Genomic DNA, 14,568 nt, shown 5'->3' with positions numbered 1-14,568 from the left:
CCTCTCCTCTCCTCTTTCTCTTTCCCTTTTTTTATCCTTTGCACTAACCATCATTGGATAAACCACATATTTTTTCTTATTTTTTAAAGTGTTTTTACCTGTTTCTGTTCCTGTATCAATAGTAGTTGCCAAACTTGTAAGCTCCATGAAGACAGGGCTATGTTTGTTTCTTTTTTATTCTTTCCATGGTGCCTAGAACATTGCATGTACCTGCTGTTGGTTGGTTCCTGGCCAGTCTGCTTTGACTTCTGGGATTCCACGTACTTTCGAATGAAATAATGCTTGATCTTGTCCCACTCCCATAATCATGCGGTCTGGGTTTCCTCTGAATGTTGAGCGCCTTCTGACTGAGGGGCTCATAGCTAAGATACTCTGTTATACTTTCTAGGGTTGTCCATGGCTAACTTTTGGAAGCATATCACAAAATCTTTCTTCCTAATCTTAGTCTGAGAGTTTCACTGAAACCTGTTTACTATTGACCTCACTGTCATTTGAAATGCCAGAGGCACAGTTTTCAGTATCATAAGAATGTACAAGCCACAGCTTACAACAAACTGGCATATGAGTGGTGACTGGAAGTACTTAGTATGTGTATATTGTTGTTATTATGAACTATTGAGTTGTCTATGACTCATAGTGACCCTATGTACAATAGCTCTGAGCCCTGTCCCATCCTGAGCCAATCTCACTGTCTCCAATGCACCTTCTCCCATTACTCCAGTTACTGCATCAATCCTACACGTTCAACAGGATTACATTCAATATGGATTACATCACAAAATGTAGAAATAAAAAAAATATTTAGCATTGGGGCAACATCATGAATGATAGATGGTGAAAAGATTGAAGTTGTCAATGATTTCATCTTACTTGGATCCACGATCAACATCCTCAGTATCAAGAAATAAAAACCTGAGTTGGATTTGGAAAATACGCTGTCAGAGATCTTTCCAGAGTACTAAAGAGCAATGAAAGTGTACCTGATCCAAGCCATGGTTCTTCAATTGCTTGCTATGTGTCTGAGAGTTTAACAATGATTAAAATGACAGAAGAACAATTGATGACATTGAGCTGTGGTGTTAAAGAAGAGGACTGAATATACCGTGGACTACCAAAAGAACAAAGCTATATATCTTGGAGAAAGTGTAGCCAGAGTGCTTCTTGGAGATAAGGATGGTGAAATTCCATCTCATATGGTTGGATATGTTGTAAGGAAGGACTAGCCTTTGAAAAAGAAGTAATACTTGTAAAAGTGTAGGGTCAGTGTAGTAAGGAAAGACTCTCATGGGTTGGATTGACACAGTGACTGTAACAATGAGATCAAGTGTGTCAGAGCTGGTGAGGATGGTACAGGGTAGGACAAGGTTTGAAACCATTGTTCACAGTCTGCCTGAGCCTAACTGACTTGAAGGCACCTAACAGCAACAACAGCAACAAAGGCTGCTTTAGAGGAACACTGATGGTGGAGTCTGTTAGATGGCACTCTGCTAACTTAAAGGTGGCATTTATCTGATGAGTGGAATCCACCAGCGGCTCTGCGCGAAAAAGATAGACTATTTCCTCCCGGGTGAGTCATAGTCTTTGAAAAACCACTGGAAGGGCAGCTAGGAGTTGGTTCTGCATCTGAGTTTGAGTTTTGACTGACTGCTTTTTAGTTGACATCCTGACACTTGTACTTCTGAGTGCTTGGTATGTGTAGTACCTGCCCGTCCCCATCTGGCTGTCAGATATAAAATTCTCTAAACTGCCCTTTCCCCAAACTGCCTATATCCTAGAATCGGGGTTGGGCTGGGGCTCCTGTCCAAGGGGGTCAGTGTTCTCGGTATGTTCTTGGAATGAGTTCGATTGACTCAGTCCTTGTCTCCCTGTTAGGCCAAAGGAAAGAACTGGTATTCATTCTGGCACTGAGCCCTGGAACCCAGACTTCCTAACAACGCACCCTCCCGTAAGCCAAGACAGAAATCATCCTTCCATCAGCACCCTTCCTCGCTTTGCTGCTTCTGGATCCTTTCCCCAACCTCCACCCTGCATCACTGCTGTGACTGCTTAAAAAATGCCAGGTCCACCCACAGCTCTCCCCTCTCATGATTCACCTGCATTAATAAAAGGCTCCACATTCAGATGTGATAATATCTTCTTTCCAAAGAATGCAGAGTATTTGGAAATGCGCTTTGGCAATCCATCTCTGGCATCCAGAGCCACCAAAGGTCACTCACTTACCCAAGAAAGGAAAATGGGGTTGGTATTAAATGTCTCCGATGTGCCTCCAGAAAGCTGAAATTTCTGCTTCAATCAATGGAATTTAATCCCATTTGATGGCATGCGCCTCTGTTTGGGTTTGTGCCATTCTATTTTATCCCATTTCATAGGTAATAAAGACCTACTTAATTACACATAGCCTTGGTGCCAAAATCCATTTCTGATTCATCCATATTAAGTTTTAGTCTGAAGTTCTAAGACTGGGGTTTCCAGATATTGCTATTATAATTTTTCTTTCTCGATCAATCATGATGAAATATCATTTTTAACATGAACCGTTGAAAATATTAGAAGAATTAACCTATTCCCACAGCTGTTAATTATACCTAAATGTCAATGAGCAAGGTTCGTGGGAGCTTTGGAGGTTTAAGTGTCTTCCTGACCATCCACATAGGAAATGAACACAGAGTTTCTATATAGGGTCCTCCCTTCATGATTTTGTCTTTATAGAAGAACCAGTCTATGAATTTTCTTATATCCTGCCCCCTGAAGAAATTTTTACTTTTTCAACATTTTCACCTGTAGTCTACCCCAAGTTCTTGACATTTCACTATAAAGTGTGACTTTGTTATATGAGCATGACATTTTCTCAGCGCAGTTTCCAAAACTATCGAAATATTGTATCTCACAAGAGAAATATTAAATTATCAGAATTCTATAGGATCACTATATCTATTCAAATAGGATCAATATGATCCTATTTGTACACTTCTGCTTACTTTCATTCAATTTTCTCCTGAACTTTTAACTGATTGTTATTCACTCTTGTGTACAATTAAGTGTGCACAATTGTTGAGTTCAGCATAATGAATCACTTGCAAGTCTTAATTTCAAGAAATGTGCTTCCTCTCTTTCAGAGACATTTATTGTCCATGTCTCATCCAAGAAAATGGCCTTATATGCACAGCTAATGGCAAGAAAACAGTCTACCAATTACTCAATTCTGATTTTGTGCTAAGCAGTAATTAGATGCATTTTATTCACGTTGTTGTTGCAGGCACCTTTGAATTGAGTAGGATTATATGCATTTTTTTAAAAATCTGATTTGTTTACAAAGTTTGAATACACTGGTTTTTTTTCCACAAAAGATCTTTCCATTTCTTTCACCCCACTCACTCATTGAATTGTGTAGCCTTATGATTAATAACATTGATAATAACCCCTCATCCATTCACACCCTTCTATTTCCACCCTCCCCCACACCTTGGATCTTCAAACTCATTCTACAATAATGGTTTTATACAGTATTTGTCCTTGTGGGACTGAGTTAGTTCACTCAGCATAATGCTCTCCAGTTCCTGCCAAGTCAAGCCTGACTCATGATCATCTCACATGTGTCAGGAGTAGAACTATGCTTCTTAAGGCTTTAAAGGTCTAACAATGCAGTGGCTGAGCTTTTGGAAGTAGATCACCCGGGCTTTTCTCCAGGGCACTAGCTGCTTAAGGCTATTCCCTTGGGCGTGCTCCAACTTTCTTTCAATCTTTCAGTTAGCAGCTGAACATAAAATTTGCACCAATGAAGGAATCCAGTCCCTTCTGCGTGATGTCTTCATGAAAGAAGAGCACAAGCATGAAGAGATAATAGGGCGGTCAGTATATTTATAAGAAATAAGGGAGCAGCCAGCCAGAGATTTGAAGAGACCTGAATTATTCCTTCCTCAAAGCCCTGAGAAAGAGTTAACACAACCAATACTCCCAATACTCTGAATTCATACTTTGGTCTTCAGAACAATGAGGAATTAAGTTTCAATTCTTTGCAATTACACTGTTTTAACAGCCTTAGAAGACCATGACATGGCCCTGGAAGTGGTTCCCCTGTTTCTGTCATCAGGTGGAGTAGAAAGTAGACTCAATTTGGACTTGCTAGGCTTTGCGTGCGTACTGGATTTGCTGTATACAAGCCACATACTTCTGAGCAAGTCATCCAGCTTCCCCCTAGCTCATTTTCTTCGTCTGTAAAATGTGGAGTAGTGATGACACATTCTTCACAGCATTATTAGCAGGATCAAATAGTCTAATGGATAGAAAAGTGCTTTTCAAATGACAAAGCAGTTTCAAATGTAAGTTATTATGATAATTGGCTCTCAATAAATGTTGTTTGATAATACAGGCCAATGTCTAATCCCATTCTCCTTCTCTGAAGCATTGTGGATGTGGGACTCAATCCCACAGGAACAGGGTTTGCTGTTGGCACATTTCCCCACCCATCTCTGCATCTTGATGGAGAAAGGGTTGTGAACTCACCTCATTCTGATGCTATTTATCTAAATGTGAGTGAACTAATTTAGAAGTGTGTTTTGGTACAGATAAAAATCCAACTTAGTAGACCAAAGCGTGTTCTGAGAGAATCCATGTGTGCTTTTATTTCTTTATTATTTTGCTAATTCATTTATTTAGCAAATATTATTGAGGAACTGTAATAGCCCAGATGACACAACTGTGCTTGCTGAAAGTAAGGAGGACTTCAAGTACTTATTGCAAAAGATCAAAGACAATAGCATTCCATATGGGTTACATATCAACATGAAGACAACAAAAATTCTCACCAGTGGATGGATAGGCAACATCATGATAGAGAAAAGATTGAACCTGTCAACGAATTCATCTCAGTTGGATCGACACTCAGCACATTTGAAACCAGCAGTCAGGAGATCAGGAGACATATTGGGAAAATGCACTGTTAGGGACCTCTTCAAATTACTGGGGCGCAACAATGTCAGTCTGAAGACTAAAGTGCATCTGATTTAAGCCATGGTCTTTTCAACCACTTTCTATGTATCTGAAAACTGGACAATGAATAAGAATGACAGCAGAAGAATTGAGTCTTTGAATATTGGTTGTGGAGAATATCACATGGAATAAACAGATATGTATTAGAGTACAACCTCAGTACTCATTGGAGGTCACGATGACAAAGCTTCCCCTCACAAACTTTGGGCATGTTTGTTAGGGGGACTATTCCTTGGAAAGGGACATGATGCTTAGAAAGGTGAAGGAGTCAGTGAAAGAGAGACAGACCCTCAACCAGCTGGATTGACGCGGTGACTGCTGCAGAGAGCTCAAGTGTGTCAGAGATGATGAGGACGACACAGGATAGGACAAGATTCAGTTCTGTTGTTCACAGGATCACCATGAGTTGTACCCTACTTGAAAGCACTTAACAACAACAACGACAATAAAGGTCCAGTGATCTGATTTCACAAAAATTATTCTACTATGTCACATGGGGTCACTATGAGTCAGAATTTACTTAATTGCTGGTAGCACAATGATGTCTAATGTTTAGGCACAGCATTAATCTGTTGTCACTATGGAAGAACTGAGTCTCTTAATCCCACTCATTATGTGAATATGAACTTGTAAAAGTCACTTAACCTCTCACCGACTTGGTTGACTCAACTGCCTCGTGGTCACTTGGGCCCATTTTCATATAGTTTTCCCAAGAGAATAACTTGCAGAGTGCTTCCGATAAATCAAAAGCCTGGTCAAAAAAGAATTGATACCATTGAGTTGTGGTGTTGAAGAAGAGCACTGAACATCCCATGGATGGCTGAGAGAAGACACATCTAGGAGAGGTTGCAGACAGAGTGCGTTTTTGGAGGCAAGAGAGATGAGGCTTCACCTCATGTACTTTGTACATGTCGCTAGGAGGGGATATTCCTCAGAGAAGGACATAATTCTGGGAAAGGTGGAGGGTCAGAGGAAGGGGGAAAGACCCTCACTCAGGTGGATTAACGTAGTGACTGCTGCCATGGGCTCTTGTGTGTCAGGAAGCATGAGGATGGCACAGGATAGAACAGGGTTCAGATCTTTCGTTCAAAGTGTTGCTATGAGTTGTACTTGATGGCACCTAAAACATTTTTATTATTAGCGCTTATTTTGTGACTAGCCTTTTGGTATTTGGCATGGCTGCTATGCTCAGTGAGATCAGCCATAAAGAAAAGTTGACCATAAAGTAAGAGAGAAACTGGTTAAGGTTTAATTACAAGCTCCCTACTCTTTCATGACTGGATATGGTGTAAAGTTAAGAACATGAAAGACTCCAGTGAGATTTCTAGAGAAAAGCAAAAAGGTTTCTGAAAGGAATGTCACACAGTAAGGAAGTGAAGTCAAGGAGAGCAGAAGGGCTGAGAAAACTAAACATCTAAGTGTTTTCTACCTACTGCCTCCCAGGAGTGGACAAGAATTGTCCCACATACGGGTGAGTGCTTTGGAAACCTTGATATGGAATAGCAACTCCTAATTAGTTTTGGTAGTAACATTAGTTAGCATTTATACCACACTTTGTTCTCCAAGTACTTCACAATGGGCAATTGAGTAATTATATCCCTGTGAATTAGGTCAACATTGTTATTTCTCTTTCACCCTATTAATCCCCTTCCTTCTCAGCTAAGCTGAGTCACCAAATCAGCTATTCAACTGTGGGTTAGGTGTGGTTACCTGAGGGAAGGCACTGACCTTAAAGGGCAGATGTGAGGAATGGATAAATGATCTCCTTTTTGAAATAGTAATCACGATCTTACTTTTCACACCTGGGCCTGTGGAGGAACTAGATAGAAAAATTTCTAGAGTTACTTTCTTGCCATTCAATTAGAGGTAAGCCAGTGACTTTCATGTTATGCTGTAGATTCTTAAAAAATAAATACATAAATAAGTAAATAAATTCTAGGATGCAAGACCTAGCCAGGTGTGTTCTGGTGTGGCTTCGGCCATTTACCAGCTTTTTAGGAGTGATGCTTTGGAGAGTTCACCTTTGTGAAATGTCAGTGTGAATTCTTGGCCTCTGATCTTCCCTCAGTATTTCTGAGAATGACCCCAAAGCAAAGCCTTTGGAAGAATGTATGGCTGAATCTTATAAGACAGGAAGTCTTAACTATTTTCCAATTTTTTTTAATAACCTTAACCCGAAGATGATAATTACACAATGTTTTCAATCTTTTCTCCTATGCCCATGATCTGACAGTATTAATTGATTATGACCTTATTATTATTCTTTTTCTTTTTCATGAGCCGGGCCTTGGGTTCAGAACCCTGCTCAGTATAACTCTTTTGGTCACCACCACTAACAGGCACAGACATGAAAATTAGTTGGCAAATCCAAATATGAATCTCTTTTGCAGTTTATATTTATTTTACCATTTATTTCCTTTTGAGAAACAGTAAATAAAATTTTCCCAATTCTCTCTCAGTTTGTTATTTCTAATGTGAAAATCTCCTTTGGCTTATTTACATATTCTGATAAATATTTCTATCAAAGAAAATCTTAAAGGGTCTCTCAAAGGGGCAGCAGACAGATTAAGATGAAATATTGAATTAAGATCCTTAGTAAAAACTTTTTGCAAGATGTCACCTGTACATTCTAATATTTTCAAATGATGCCTATGAATAGATCCATTTCCTGCAAATAAAAGTTGCTCTTGAGTGCAGTTGAATTGAATCTAAGTACTCCTATGGCTTGATGATATTCTGAATGTTAGGTAAGCTTTGATTTTTCAGCTTCTTGATGTCTTTCCAATCTGAACTGAATATACTTAGAATGCTAAACTCTTCTATTTTGACTTCCTGAGCTGTGAAAAGACGGCTATGAAAATAAGAGGAGACAAGTGATAATTTTCCCTGCCAAAATGGAAAAGCAAAAACAATAAACATAACATCAAAACTTACAGAGGTTAGTGGCATGAATAAAGATTTGAAATATGCCTATTTGGTCTGTAAGTACAGGTGGGATTTGGAAAACAAAGTAAATTTTCAATCTTAACCACATATTAATTCCAAATATAGTTGCTTTCCATAATTTCATTCTCATACCTCATACCACACAATCCATATTTCTTTTGTTCTCAGTGGACACCTGGTTTTCTTTTCCCTCAAGCAAACCAACTAACGTCTTAATGTATGCATTGCTTGTGTTAATCTAGTAGCGAAGATGACCAGTAACCATTTTCCTTTACTTGGCAAAGATAATAATATACCTTTACTACCTTACTACAAGCAGTGTCAACTCTGTCACAATTCAGTGAGATCTTGATGGTCTCAACATTATCCAGGGCACAGTTCTAATCCATAACACTAATTACATCATGATGTTTGGAAATTACATTTATGGCACAAGAAATACCTTAAGTGCCTTTGCTAAGTCTTATGCATGACATTGAGTGGTAAACAGAACATATAAAAATTCAGTTGTATACAATCTGATGTTAAGACCTCCATGGTCTAGGGCATGTTGAGGTATCCCTACCAAAGAGAAGAGCAAATTGTTGTAAATTATACATATTACTTCTAAGAAAAGGGGCTTTGGTTAAGTAGTGGTAAGGAGCTGTGCTGACCTAAATGTACAGGAAACCTAAATGTACAGGGTTCAAATCCACCGTCTGCTCTACTGAACAAAGATTAACAAACTTCTGAACAATTAACTGTCTCTGAAAATCTGCCAGAGTATCAGCTAACGGTCGGTTCAGACTAGATGGTATACAACTACAGCCACAATTTCTAAGAAAAGTGTCATGTTTTCTGGTAGAGCTAGCTCAGCAATGCAGACATTTCTTCCCCTTGGGCTAGCACGGCTACCTTGTACTTGAGTTTCCAACTTGCCTACAGAAGAGACCAACAATGAAACACTTATTTGGTAGCATTCCTGGGGGGAAGAGTGAGTCACTTGGTTGCAGGTGATTAGATTGAAACTTTTCCATTATGGAAAGGGTAAAAAATTATTTTCTCTGGAATAAATACAGATTAAACTTGTATTTGCATTTCATGCCCTCAATGGTTCTTCCAAAACCACTATGTTTGGACAAAATGGCATGGAATGCTCTGCCAGGTAATAAACCATGCCCTGCTGTGGTACAGACTGAGGGTACAGGAAACATGGATTGTGTAGTACGAGGAAATTATTAAACCAACTCCAGCCACATGACATGTTTGAAAAAGGAGAGCTTTGTAGTAACGCGTATTTTTGCCTTTGCTTTTGTGTATTTTACATGTTACCAATTCTGTTTTCAATTTTTCTAGTCTCCTACTTCTGTGATAGTTTTTACAAATTGAGGATGATCCTATACCAAACGAAATTTCGTCTGAGCTTAAAATGGAAGGTTTATTAAAAAAAAAATAGCAAGTGAGCATGTCTTTGCTTTTGTATCATGATAGGTTAACATGATGCCAAAATTCCTATATAAAGAATAAAAATGGATACAAGAGGGTAAGATGACATTGGGCAGTCCATAATTAACTATCTATTCTATTGTTAAGCCAAAATCAGTACCACCTCCTTGAAAGTCTCCTCTGCAATGTAAATTCAGGTCAACATTTCCTAGGACCCCCTTTGATTATATGGTTTCAGTTTTAGAGTTTGTTAAAGAGGAGTTTCAGCTGGTTTTGGATGACAAGTAAGAATGGGAAGATACTACTCTCTGAAGATAGTTGCAGCCAGATCTGTCAGTAAATGTGAGGCATAGAATTTTCTGTTGAAAGCAACTCTGTTTACTTCTATAGATCAAATAAGATTTTGAGAGTTTATTCACAAAAGAAGACATTCAAATAGCAAAGAAACACATAAAAAATATTGAAAATCACTGGCAATCAGAGAGACACAAATTAAAACAACAAGATACTATCTCATCCCAGTAGCAGTAGCAAAGGGCAACAAGCAATAAATGTTGGATAGGATGCAAAGAGATTGGAACTCTTAGACATTGCTGGTGAGATGATAAAATGGTACAACCACTCTGGAAAGCAGTTTGATCTTTCCTCAAAAAGCTGAACATAGAAATCCCACATAAACCAGTTATTCCATTGCTAGGAATATACCCCTATGAAATCAGAACTGAGATTCAAATGGAGATGTGTACACTTAAGTTCACAACAGCATTATTGACAATAGCAAGAAATTGGAAATAGTAAAAATTACCATCAGTCTATACACCTATGTTCATGGCAATAGCAAGAATAAGGAAACAACCTGAATGTCCATCAACAAATAAATGGATTGAGAAATTGTGGGACAATCACACAATGGAATACTAGATGCAACAGTGCATATACTAGAAAGCAACAATTTTGTTAAATGCTACTTAGTATGAAAGAGTCTAGAGAGCACTATGCTGAGTGAACTAACTCAGTCTTATTTATAAGGACAAATATTGCATTAAGGCCATTATTGTAAAAATAGAAGGATAACTAGTAAGATGTGTATAAATGTCCAAAGGGGGAAAGGAGTTGGGGTTAGGGAAAAGGAGGAGTGAGGAATTCACTAGGCCAACAGAATTTAGTGAGCCGATAGTGGGAGTGGGGGTGGGGAAGTAGTGGGAAAGATTCAATTGGGACTTGAAAAGATGGTGTGATTATAGGCATAGATCAATGATAATTATATGAGATACAGTGTATATGAATGATTATATGAAACACAGTGTAAACGAGGGATTGCATGGTACACAATGTATATGAATAAAACACATTGTAAATGAATTATTGCATGAAGATGAAAAAAATTTAAAAATGAATAAAAAAAATGTCCATCAACCAATGAATGGATTGAGACATTGTGGTACATCCATACAATGGAGTACTATGTAGCTCTAAGGAACAAAGATTTCATAGATTTTCATATAACATGGGAGAGTCTAGACAGCATTATGATAAGAGAAAAACTCAGTTTCCTAAGGACAAATTCTGCATAAGACCATTTCTTTAAAAAGAAAAGGATAACAAAGAACGATATGTATCTATGTTCAAAAGGGGAAAGGGAAGGGTAGAAGGGAAATCAGAGTGGGCAGATAGGGAGAGTGAAAGAATAGGAAAGATTCAATAAGTCTTAAAAGTTAAGGGGATAATAAACACAGATCAATAATGATTACATAAAATAAAATGTATATAACACATGGATGTAATACAATGCAAGTGAAAGATATAACAGAATAATGCACACACCTGGTACACAATGTAAATGAATTATTGTATGTTAACCTAGAAAAATATGTAAAAATAAACTCCCCCCCCCCAAAAAAAACCAACCCAAATAACTAAGTGGTGCCAGTTATGATGTCTTCCCTCAGTCCCACAGTAAGCTTGGGTGGAAGCCTCTGGCTCTGGCTCTGTGGTGTGACAGTCTCAAATTAGCTCTGCCTCATGTCAGTCTCTAGGTGTCTGTGGAGGCTTCTTTTCCTCTTGTCTGGCTGTCACAAGAATCTCTGGCCCCAAATGATGTGAGTTGCTTTCTCTTCCTTTTTGTCATTGAGGTCACAATTTCTGCAGCTAAATGCATCCAACTGAATGGTGAGAGTAGCCAATCCTCTTGTGGATAGACTAACACATCCTATTTACACATTCCTGGCCATCTATGTGGTAAAGTCAATCAGTGGCTAGGAAAGCAGGTATGAATAATAAACCTGACACCACAGACCTTCAATAATTCTTCATGACAAATTTTCCATCTTCTAAAATTTATTTTGAGCTTTTTTTTTAAGATCTAGATGCTTTTATCAAATAAAGTAGAAATATTTTTAGTTATTTATACTTTTGTAGGAATTGTTTCCTTCCCCAAACTGAACTGAATTGGGATGAGCCATTAAAAAAAATATGGTAGCTTTGATTGGCCTGCAAGGAAGCAAGTGTCTTATTGTAGCAGAGGTCTCTAACTCAAAGTGGTAAGACTTTGCAGAGTAAGTTCAGGCTAATGCAGCAGAGGAAGTTTTGTAGTTAGATTTTATGCACTCAACACCAGGCACAGGGCTATTATGAGAAAGTGCAGAGAAGAAGTGTGGACAACCTTCCCAGATGTGCACTTAACCTAAATTGGAGATTTGTTCATCATAGATCCTGAGGGCAGATATAAATCAATACACATTATTAAGCCAAGACAACTTTATATATCAAAGAGTAAAAACATGTCCTTCATATACAATGCTTTTCATAGATAGGATTGTTACCACATTTTAGGGAGTGTCCTACCAGAAAAGAACTTGAGAAGACCTTCTAGGAAACAAAACAAAGCCCTTGTCCTCATGGAGTTTGTGTCCTATTTTCGAAGCTGGATGCATGAAAAATGAGAGGCACTGTGCCTGTCTTCAAAGATTTTAAAATTTTGATGGGGGACAAGAAGAATACATACATCTAAGAGAAAATACAAGATTAGGCCAAATCAGTAACTAGACTTAATGATTCAGATGACCCGAGAGAAAGACAGAGGCATAAGAGATCAGCTATTTGAAGGTGGGAACCTTTGTCTAGGACTTGAACTGCCAGTTCAGCACATAATACCTTAACTGGGGAAGATTATTCTCTGGATCACAGATGACATCTTAGAGTTTCTAATCTGGAACTTATGCCTAAAGGTCTAACTGGCAGCCTGGACAAGCTCTGCTAGGTAGAGGGATGGAACTGTAGAACACTTCCACCCACAACTTACAAGATGAGTGGAGGTATAAAGATACGAAATCCAAAAGGTGTCATCTGGCTCTCCAGCCAAGACGAAGAAGATCCAGATAAATCCAGGGAGAGGGAGAACTTGTGAGAACAGCTCCAGCCTACACAATATTTCAAAGTTGAGTCGCTATTCTAGATTAAATGGCTTTCTTTCACTTATTAATTTATTCCGTTATTGGTATTGTGTGCTGTTTGTTGAGTCAGAACTGACTCCTAGCTGACCCTCCAGTGGGTTTTGAGAGGCAGTAAATCTCACGAGAGGAGGTTGCCTCTCCTTCTACTGCAGAGCAGCTGGTGGATTGGAAGCATTCAGCATTGCAGCAGAGCTTTTTCTAGCTACCCAAAATGCACTGGGCCCTGTGATCAGTTCTGCAAATGCTGAGCATGGCATGGGACCTGACTCATTGTCTGCTGAGAGACGGAAGAGAAGCCAGTACTTCACCCTGCACCCTGTAAGTACTACATCCATGCCTGAATAGGGTGCTTTGGGAGTACACCAGCGGTCTCTCTGATTCCTCCTGCTGTGTGGGTTCACAAGGAGGTACAGGTGTGAGCATTTGCCAGCTGGGCCCCTGAGCAAGCCCCCAGGTGTTCACGCTATTGCTTAAGGTTGGGACCAAGGCAGAGCCTCTGGGGATATTCTTTAGGTAAGTAATTAATATATGTTTTAAGTTAAATGCCAAGAGCATAAAAAGACCTTGCAGGTGCTGAGTGTTATTATAATACATTAAAATAATGAGAGCCTTGCTCATCTCACTCTATATAATTTACTGGATTTCAAGATGGTTTGTGGATTAACATCATCTGGGAAAGTTTTGACACACTGCTAGTACCCAAGCCCCGTCTCTCTAGATCCCATATAAATGATTTGAGGTCAAGTCTGAACATGCAGAAGCTATAAGAATCTCCCCAGGTGATTCTAGTATAAATCCAAGTACTATCTTCTCCATTGGAATCCAGATTGGAGGTGAAATAAAACAAACAAACAAAACTATAGCACTGGTCTATCCATTTGCTGTACAGAAGTAACTCGTGGTTGCTGTGATGCTAAACACTGTGATATTCATATGCCAAATGTGATAATGGTTCCCCATGGCAGACAGTGTTGGGTGGAGCTCCCCGATCAAAACAAGCTTGGAAGCAGGAGTGGCATCCACTTGCTGTCCGGAAACCCCATGAACCCGGAGAAAGGATTAAAGTTATACAAGTGTTCAGGTCTTTAGTTCATAGGGTCGCTATGAGTTGTTTACAACTAACAGCAATCTTCTTCATATCCTAATAATTTTCTAAGGCTGTTTATTCCCATATCCTCTCTGAATCCTTCCATGCGTTACCTATTTGTGAATTCCTCTAACACTATCACCTGCAACACTCAAGTGATTCCTGGCTAATACACTAAGTTAGGAAAAGAAGATCAAGAGTTTTTATTACTCTTATAGCTGCAAAACTGAACTCTCAAACCTGGGTATGTTTATACAATCTGTGGATCAGAGCATTTTTCTTAAAATGCTTGCCGATGTTTTGGGAAAAAGTCCCAATGGTTAAAGAATTTGACTGCTAGCCAAAAGGCTGGCAGTTGGAACCAACCAACCACATTGCAGGAGAAAGATGGAACAATCTTCTTCGGTAAAAATTATATTGTTGGGGAGCCTATGGGCAGTTTACTGTACCCGACAGGTGAGCTATTTAAGCTGTATGTTGAGCAAATTATTTGAGAAGCTGGACTCAATGAAGAAGAATGTGGCATCAGGATCAGAGAAAGATGTGTCAGTAACCTGTGTTATACAGATGACACAACCTTGCTTGTTAAAAGTGAGGACTTGATTCTTAAGGAGTGCTTTGCTTATTCGGGACTTTTTCCCATTCCATACGAAATTGGAGATTGCCTTT

The sequence above is a fragment of the Elephantulus edwardii genome, unplaced genomic scaffold, assembly GCF_000299155.1.
Source record: "Elephantulus edwardii isolate Elephantulus edwardi_28Jun2011 unplaced genomic scaffold, EleEdw1.0 scaffold00076, whole genome shotgun sequence".
In the NCBI taxonomy this organism is placed as follows: Eukaryota; Metazoa; Chordata; class Mammalia; order Macroscelidea; family Macroscelididae; genus Elephantulus; species Elephantulus edwardii.
This window is presented reverse-complemented; position numbering follows the sequence as displayed.